At 40.0% G+C, this 7,406-nt stretch overlaps 1 pseudogene; it reads right to left on the bottom strand.

The window, feature by feature from the left end:
* Positions 1-6,519: 6,519 nt before the first annotated feature.
* On the bottom strand, positions 6,520-6,933 carry LOC138839479 (prefoldin subunit 6 pseudogene; annotated as a pseudogene).
* Between the last annotated feature and the right edge of the window lie 473 nt (positions 6,934-7,406).

The following is a 7,406-nucleotide window of genomic DNA, read 5'->3' as shown; positions in this document are numbered from 1 at the left end:
GCTGGAGGGGATGTGGACAGAAAGGAACCTTACTTCATTGTTGGTGGGAATGTAAACATGTTCAACCACTTTGGAAAGCAGTATGGAGGTTCCTCAAAAGACTTCACATAGAACTCCCCTATGACCCAGCAATCCCACTTTTGGGCATTTACCCAAATGTTTACAAACAAGACCACACTAAAGCTACCAGCACAACTATGTTTATTGCAGCATTACTTACCATAGCTAAGATTTGGAACCAACCCAGATGCCCCTCAGTAGATGAATGGATCAAGAAAATGTGGTGTATATACACAATGGAATTCTATGCCTCCATCAGAAAGAATGACATTGCCCCATTTGTTAGGAAATGGAAAAACTTGGAAAAAATTATATTAAGTGAAGTAAGCCAGGCCCAAAGAAACATAGGTCCCATGGTTTCCCTTATTTGTAATATCTAGTATATGTATGAGTCAAGCGGAAAAGGTCAGATAATGTGAGGTCAGGAAAATGAACCCTTAGATATGTATTTTAATGTTTTTTTCTTTCATGCATGTGTTTCTAACGCATTTATAAGATTATCTCTTTGTTGCTTTGTATGTCCCTCCCCCACAGTATAACCCCTGCTTTCACTATATTTGATGTCAGTATAACTTGTGGAGGAGATGGGGACAAACCAGTTGTTTAAGGATACAGGTGGACCTGTTGCAACAATGAGAAGTACAAGTTGTCATGTCCAAAACTAGCTTTACAACGTCGGTGTGGGGGGGAGGGGAGGAAAGGGGGGGGAAGGAGAAGGATTGGGATGGGGGGAGGGGAGAGGCTGGGAAGGGATGTGAAGGGTAAACAAAGGAGGAGGCTGCAATGCTTGGTAAGAAATGTACGCATTATCCTGCCCATGTAATTGTAACTCTTCTGTACAGTATGTTCACAAATAAAATTAAATTAAATTTAAAAAAAGTTGCTATTTTATGTAAATATAATTATTGTCATCATAATCATTATCATTATCTTTGAGAGTCTAAATGACTGGTTTGCAATAGAGTGTATGTTCCACATTTTACATTAATTTTTTTTTGCTCATGCTTTCCTTTTTAAAATTTGCTTTCTTTCATCTAAGAACTAATCACATAGACTATTATAATTCTTCTTACTTAATAAACCTAATTTTTTTTAGTGTCTGAAAATAATAGTAACCAGCACTGGGTGCCAGTGACTCATGCTTGTAATCCCAGCTTCTTAAGAGGCTGAGATCTGAGGATCCAGGTGCAGGAGATTCTTATCTCCAATTAAGCACCAAGAAGCCAGAAATGGACAGCTATTTTGTCTTGCAATACATTTCATTCTTTTTTATTTTGTTTACTTATTTATTTGATTATTTCTAGTTTGTTTGCTGTGGTCTTTTGAAGTGGAGTTCTGTATTACAGGACCTCTTCCTCTATTTAATGAGAGGTAGCTTGGGTTAATCTCTGTCATTACTTCCTCATCTTGATTTCTCCCAAGGCTTAATATATTAATTATAAAATAAGGATGAAATGCTTTGAACTAAGGCTTCTTGGTGTTAACAAATTGTATGTATGTGTGTAGCTTGTAATTTCTACTTTAGATACAATCTTATCTTACCTGTGTGCATAAAAATCCTAAATAATCAAGACCATACCAAATTTGAAAAAAATTGTCATATAAATAGAATTGTCACAGATTTCAATTTTTCTGACACTTCCATTGCTGTTGCTGACCTCTCCATTTAGTTAAGTAATACCCGTACATATATGTAGATGGATAGATAGATAAATAGATGGATAGATAGATAGATAGATAGATATAGATATCTTCCTCTCTGCTTTGTTCTAGTGAACTCCTATTACTATACTAGTACCTGCTTCAGTTGATACTTTCTTTGGAAAGTTTTATACTGATCCCCATTCTATTTAGATGGCTCCTTTTTACACATCCATAAACCCCATACCTAACTATATTCCACAGTAATAATGATAATTTGTTATAATCATGTTCATTTTAAAGCATTAGATGGACAATAAAGATTATATATTCAAGGTATACCATATAGATTTTATGGGTAATACTGGGCTTTGAACACAAGGCCTTGTTCTTGCTTGGCAGATGCTCTGTTGCTGAGTTATCAATACATCCCTTTTTTTACATTGGTTACTTTTGAGATAGGGTATTGATTTTTGCCTAGTCCCATGCCTGGACTATGACCCTCTAATTTTATATATCCTGCTGTAGCTGGGATGGTAGGTGTCCACACCACATCCAACTTCTGCTGAGATGGAATTTTGAGAACTTTCTGCCAGGGTTGCCTAGAAGCACAGTCTTCCTGCATAACTGGGTTGACAAATAAATGTGTGTTTCCCAACAAATCAAAGAAAGGTTGGACAAATTGGATTGCATGAAGTTGCAGAGCTTCTGCATGGCAAAGGACATAGCTAGCAAGATCAATAGAAAGCCCACGGATTGGGAGAAGATCTTCATAGCCATACAACCGACAAGGGTCTCATATCTAAAATATACTTGGAACTCAAAAAATTAAATCCCCCCACAACAAATCCTCAAAGAAACAACTGCCCAATAAATAAGTGGGCTAAAGACTTAAAGAGAAACTTCTCTTAAGAAGAAAGAAGGATGGCCAATAGACACATGAAGAAATGCTCAACCTCCCTAGCCATAAAAGAAATGCAAATCAAAACAACAATGAGATACCACCTCACCCCAGTTAGAATGGCAAAAATCAAGAACTCTAATAACAACAGATGCTGGAGGAGATGTGGACAGAAGGGAACCTTACTTCATTGTTGGTGGGAGTGTAAACTTGTTCAACCACTTTGGAAAGCAGTATGGAGGTTCCTCAAAAGACTTCACATAGAACTCCCCTATGACCCAGCAATCCCACTTTTGGGCATTTACCCAAATGTTTACAAACAAGACCACACTAAACCTATTAGCACAACTATGTTTATTGCAGCATTACTTACCATAGCTAAGATTTGGAACCAACCCAGATGCCCCTCAGTAGATGAATGGATCAAGAAAATGTGGTATGCCGGGCGCTGGTGGCTCACGCCTGTAATCCTAGCTACTCAGGAGGCTGAGATCTGAGGATCGCAGTTCAAAGCCAGCCCGGGCAGGAGAGACGGTGAGACTCCTATCTCCAATAAACCACCAGAAAACCGGAAGTGGCGCTGTAGCTCAAGTGGTAGAGCGCTCGCCTTGAGCTGAAGAGCTGAGGGACAGCGCCCAGGCCCAGAGTTCAAGCCCCACAGCCGACAAAAAAAAAAAAAGAAAAAAAAAAAGAAAATGTGGTATATATACACAATGGAATTCTATGCCTCCATCAGAAAGAATGACATTGCCCCATTTGTTAGGAAATGGAAAGGCTTGGAAAAAATTATATTTAGTGAAGTAAGCCAAGCCCAAAGAAGCATAGGTGCCATGGTTTCCCTTATTTGCAATATCTAGTATATGTATGAGTCAAGCAGAAAAGGTCAGATAATATGATGTTAGGAAAATGAACCCTTAGATATGTATTTAACTGTTTTTTCTTTCATGCATTTGTTTCTAATGCATTTATAAGATTATTTCTTTGTTGCTTTGTATGTCCCTCCCCCACAGTATAACCCCTGCTTTCACTATATTTGATGTCGGTATAATTTGTGGAGGAGAAGGGGAAAAACAAGTCATTTAAGGATACAGGTGGACCTGTTACAACAATGAGAAGTACAAGTTGTCATGTCGAAAAGGAACTTTACAACTTTGGTGGGGGGTGGGGAGGATTGGGTGGGGGAGCAGGGGGAGGCTGGGAAGGAATGTGAATGGTAAACAAAGGAGGAGGCTACAATGCTTGATGAGAAATGTACTCATTATCTTGCCCATGTAATTGAAACCCCTCTGTACAGTATGCTCACAATAAAAAATAAATTTTAAAAAAATGTGTGTTTCCATGACCAGGGGTTCTTTGTTTTAATTAATTTTTTTAGATCTTACTAACTTTGCTTGGGCTGGCCTCAAACTGCTCTCAATCTCGGCCTCACAACTAGCTAGTATTACAAGTTTGAACTATTGTGCCAAGCTTGATGTGATTATTTTATGGATGCACCCACTGTGTAATGATGACCACTGTCAGATTAATTAAAATGTTCATCACTACCTATCCTGCAAATTATATCCCCAGAATATATTCAATTTTTACTGAATTTCTGTACACTTTGAACAATATTTCTCCAACTTCCTTACATGTACACCCCACACCAGGCCCATTAATTTATGTGCTGTTCCTGTAGTGTCAGGAGGAATTTCACATCTCTTTGCAGAACTAAACTTATTGAGCTGGTGTTTCTCATGCTGGACATAAATTTATTTTTTTGTCCTTGGGGATTGTCTTTTCACATTAGTAAACATATCAAGCAAATGCAAAAAAAAAAAGCCCTGCCCTTCACTTGAGAGCCAAGTAGCAAGGGTATCGTTTACAGCAGTAGTAGTATTTTATCTCTGGGAGAATTTAAAGGATCACTTTTAATTACAAGTAGGGAGCTAAATTTGATAGGGTATTACAGAGCTGAACTATTTATAAAATTACAAATCCCTTCACAAACATTTTGGGAAATTGGCCTTTCCATGTTAGTGTTATAATAAAAATGTTTTTTTAATGTATGTAATTAAATTTTTGCCAACAAAGTTAAAAACTTGAAATCACTGTGGAGAGAAAAAGGCCCTTAGCATGTATTCTTAGGTAGAAGGCAACACAGCACTTTCTCACCTGGAATTTTAATTTTCAAATCTAATATCTCTCTCTAAACAAATGTAATATAGCATGTGCAAGTATGTAAACATGCCAAGTAAGTGCTCCAAATAAGATCCAGACCCACCTCAGTGACCCACTAAGTAGTAGAGGACTGACAGGATTTCTTTATGTGTTTAGACTGGACATTGTTGGCACTTTTCTTCTTCTTTTTTGTTTGGTTTATTTTTGTCAGTTGTGGAGCTTGAACTCAGGGCCTGGGCTCTGTCTTTGAGCCTTTTTTGCTGAAACCTGGCACTTTACTACTTTGAGCCACAGTACCACTTCTGGTTTTCTGGTAGTTAGTTGGATATAAGAGTCTTAAAGACTTTTCTGTCCAGGCTGGCTTTGAACTGTAATCTTCTGATCTCAGCCTCCTAAATAGCTAAGACATGAGCCACTGGCACCCAGTTGGCACTTTTCATAGGTGGAAAATATCCCCTTAGACCTTAAATCTTTCTAAAAATGTTAGCTGACAGCTAAAGATAAACCTTCACATTTTCTTTTTTTTTTTTTTTTTTTTTTTTGGGGTCCGGTCATGGGGCCTGAACTCTGGGCCTGGGCGCTGTCCCTCAGCTCTTCAGCTCAAGGCTAGCACTCTACCACTTGAGCCACAGCGCCACTTCCGGCTTTTTCTTTTTGCTTATGTGGTGCTGAGGAATCGAACCCAGGGCCTCTGGCATGCAAGGCATGCGCTCTACCACTGAGCCACCTTCCCAGCCCACTTTTTTTTTTCTGTTTTGTTTTTTTTTTGTCGGTCGTGGGGCTTGAACTCTGGGCCTGGGCGCTGTCCCTCAGCTCTTCAGCTCAAGGCGAGCGCTCTACCACTTGAGCTACAGAACCACTTCCCTTCACATTTTCTAAGCAACAAACAAAAAAATTAGGAAGACTTTATTTATAAAAAATGTTATTAAATTTTCTGTTTTGATGGGAAGGAATGGGAAGGGGAAACAAAGGAGGAGGCAACAATGCTTGATAAGAAATGTACTCATTATCTTGCCCATGTAATTGTAACCCCTCTGTACGGTATTTTCACAATAAAAAAATTTCTGTTTTGGATTGAATTCCTATTTCTGTATTTATTTCATGTTCCTTATTATTTTCTGAACATTAAACCAAAGCCAATATATGGCAAAGACAGAGCAAGGCATGGGCATTTCACCAATCAATGCCTTTCTACATCACTGATGTGAACACATGCTACTGGCTCCAAAAAAAAGGTTAAAATCCAAGAAAGAGAATGCTATATGAATGCTATATATGAAGTGACTGTTGGGAGAGGGAAATGACAAGTAAAAGCCTATGTAAATAAAATAATTGTATAATACTCTATGTAGATACTCCTTTGAGACAAATAACTTTGCAAAGAGATCTATTTGTCCAAGTGTTGTCTGCTTGAATGGCTTTTGATGCTCCCACAAGGGAACAATACATAGCCCACTCTTGCAAGTAGGCTATTTCTTCTGCGTTGATGAATAGTTATTGTTGGTAAGCATTAAATTTGAAAGGCGCTGCCAACTAGCAGGGTCCTTCTTCAACTGTGTGGTAACTACATCTGAGGCTATCCACAGAAAAATTTGTCTTGAAATAAGAATGGTGAGACTGCTTTCTTCTACTCCACTTTCATTTTTCTTTTTTTTTTCTTTTTTCTTTTGGTGTTTAAAAATTTTATTAGCTACTATAATATAGTCCCTAAAGCTGCCTCATTCCCACCCCTTCCTTCCCCTCCCCCACTATGGGGGTCAGGCCTTCCCAAGAGCTCCTGCCTTTTCTGCCTGGGCTCGCTGGAACTCCTGCTGCAGCTGGGCTAGGGTCTCTCTCTGTTGCTCTGACTGCCGCTCAAGGTCTCGAAGCTGGGATTCATATCGCTTAATTTCAGCTGTGATATAGTCCAGCCTCTTTCCCACTGTGGCCCGAGCCTCTCCCAGCTCCTGTTTGACCAGCACTGGACCAGAAGTCTGAACACTACATTGGACCCATCCAGCAGAGCCAGCTCCTCCTTCACGATATTATCTTCTGTTAGTTGTGCCTCAAGCTTCTGCCTTCCTGAAATGGATTTACTCAAGTCTTTCTGTAGCTGTTGGTATTTCTCCACTTGTCCCTGCAGCTTCTTTTGGATCAGCTCAGCCATGGCGAGGATGAAAATCTGCAGGGAGTGGGAGGTGAGCGCTGGGTCTGAAGATCAGGAAGGTACCCGAGGTCCCTTTTCTGGATTGGCCTGCAGAAATGACAGCTCTTGTGAGGAGCAGACCCTTCGAAACACCGAGGCCTCTCCTCACCCTGGATCTCGACACTATCCCAGCTTCGGGACATCAAGAGCGAAGCCAGACCTCCCCAAACCCTCTGACCCAAACCCTATCCCACTCACGTTCTACCACTTTCATTTGTCTTAGGTTCAAAACAGGAGCATAGCCGGGTGCTGGTGGCTCATGCTATAATCCTAGCTACTAAGGAGGCTGAGATCTGAGGATCGTGGTTCAAAGCCAGCCTGGGCAGGAGAGCCCAAGAAACTCATCTCCTATTAACTATCAGAAAGCTGGAAATGGCACTGTGGCTCAAAGTGGTAGGGCACTAACCTTGGGCAAAAGATATTAGGGACAGTGCTCAGGCCCTGAGTTCAAGCTCCACA

This window comes from Dipodomys merriami, unplaced genomic scaffold, assembly GCF_024711535.1.
Source record: "Dipodomys merriami isolate MVZ:Mamm:240054 unplaced genomic scaffold, mDipMer1.0.p SCAF_3, whole genome shotgun sequence".
In the NCBI taxonomy this organism is placed as follows: Eukaryota; Metazoa; Chordata; class Mammalia; order Rodentia; family Heteromyidae; genus Dipodomys; species Dipodomys merriami.
This window is presented reverse-complemented; position numbering and strand designations above follow the sequence as displayed.